The sequence below is a fragment of the Solanum verrucosum genome, unplaced genomic scaffold (genome assembly GCF_900185275.1).
Source record: "Solanum verrucosum unplaced genomic scaffold, falcon-dt-bn FXZP01000351.1, whole genome shotgun sequence".
Classification (NCBI taxonomy): domain Eukaryota; kingdom Viridiplantae; phylum Streptophyta; class Magnoliopsida; order Solanales; family Solanaceae; genus Solanum; species Solanum verrucosum.
The window spans coordinates 785,059-787,378 of record NW_026019958.1 but is presented as its reverse complement, the minus strand read 5'-3'; positions in this window follow the sequence as shown (position 1 = coordinate 787,378).

Here is a 2,320-nt window from a genome sequence, read left to right as displayed (position 1 = left end):
TTAACTTGAGATAATTACTCAAAATCTAGCCGAAAGGCTCTTTTGGAATCGATGTTCCTTTCTTACTTAAATGTAAAAACATTTAGAAACTTCTTTGGGAAATACATAGTTCCCTAATAACTTTGGAGAAATGGACTCGACTTTATGCTCTTGACTTAACTTGAAACTTGAGACTCTTCACTTGGCTTGAAACTCTATACCCTTTACTTGACTTGAAACTTGAGTCTTAAAAATGAAGTTAAAACGTTCACTAAAGACTCTTGAACAACTTAAAAAAACTTGCTTTGACTTACTTAACTTCTAAACTTGGCTCTAACTTCACTTGACTTCTAACTTCACTTGACTTGGAAACTAACTCTCCTTGAACCGAATTATGAATTCAAGGTGTTTGATCACATGTTATGGATGAGTTTGGGATGTTAAGATGTACCTTAAAGTATTGGAAACAACTATAAAACATAGGTACTTTACCAAGGAATATGTATGAAAAAGTGGAGAATGAAGGTAACGGGAAGGATTGGCGTCCTTGGCGCTTTAAGAGGTGCGGGGCGCCAGCCCTCAAACTTCAGAGGGGCTTGTTGGGCACTCTGCCAGGCTCCAGTCCTCAACTTCAAAGGGGCCTGTTGGGCACTTTGCCAAGCGCGCCAGCCCTCAACTTCAATGGTTTCAGCCCCAATCACTTAGAAACATAAAACCCCTCAACATACAATAGATTCAACTCAAGAACACAACTGAAAACATATCCCTCATCAACAAGAACTTCAACAACACAACCAACAACTCCAACAACCAAAATAAATATTTTCTTGGAATTAAAAATGAGTTGGCGTGTGGGGGTATGAACCAACCAACACTATGAACTTACATACAATAGATTCAACTCAAAAACACAACCAAATCATGTCCCAAATCAACAAGGGACTTCAACAACACAATTAACAATATCAACCACACAACCAACAACTCCAAACAACACAACCAATCTTTTCTCAATAATAAAACGAGTTTGGTGTGTGGGGGAAAGAATCAACCCATCACTATGAACTCACATACCTAGTAGGGATCACCCCCGACGATATCCACGATGATCTCCTTGATTGCTCTTCTCTTTCTCCTCTTCCTTCTCTTCTTTCTCTCTTCTCTCCCAAGCCCTAGCTCTTTACTCTTTAAAAAAATGAGACAAACTGATCTAAAATCAGTCTAACACTTTAATATAACCAAAACAATTGATTAGAGAAAAGACCAAAATACCCTTAAAAATTTCCGGACAGAAATCTCTGCCAACTGCCCAACTTCCAAAGGGCATAACTCACTCATACGAACTCGGAATCGAGCAAACTCAGTGGCGTTGAAAAGGTCATTCCAAGGGCTTTCCAAAAATATCTGGAAATACACCTAACTCATCCTGAGACAGGAGTTATGACTGTTTGAAGTTGACCAAAAACTCATTTTTTTTCCACACTTAACCAAATTTTCTAGATTCTGAATTTAGCCAAATTTCCAAATTCTGAATTTTTCGAAAAATGACTACTTCCAATTTCAAGCTTCTTCATATTCATTTTAAATTGTCAGATGTTACAATATCTCCCCCTTGGGAACATTCGTCCTCGAAGGAGTTTACTCTTACAAGGCTAAGGGTGTAACATCAATTCAAACACCCAACAAGCAATCATGCAACAACAACAACAACAACAACAACAACAACATGCCCACTATAATTTAAAGAGCACTAAGAAGGAAATTAATACCTTGATCTGCGAATTCAAAGAGATATGGATATCTCTTCTTCATGTCTTCTTCGGCTTCCCAAGTAGCTTCCTCAACAAATTGGTTCCTCCAAAGGACCTTGACTGAGGCCACATCCTTTGTTCTCAACCTACGAACTTGCCGATCTAAAATTTGAACAGGAATCTCCTTATAAGATAAGTATCCTTGATCCTAATATTTTCAGTTGGCAGGATCAATGAAGGATCCCCTATGCACTTCTTCAACATGGAGATGTGAAATACCGGATGGACCGCTGCTAGCTCCTGTGGTAGCTCCAACTCATAAGCTACATTACCAACCCTTTTGACTATGCGATAAGGTCCAATATATCGGGGACTAAGTTTCCCCTTCTTACCAAACCTCATAACCCCCTTCATGGGTGAAACTTTCAAATATACCCAATCATCTACTTCAAACTCTAACGCCCTTCTCCTAACATCAGTGTAGGATTTCTGGCGACTCTATGCCGTTTTCAACCTCTCTTGAATCACTTTCACTTTCTCCATAGCTTGGTGAACTAAATCTGGTCATATCAACCCTGCTTCACCAACTT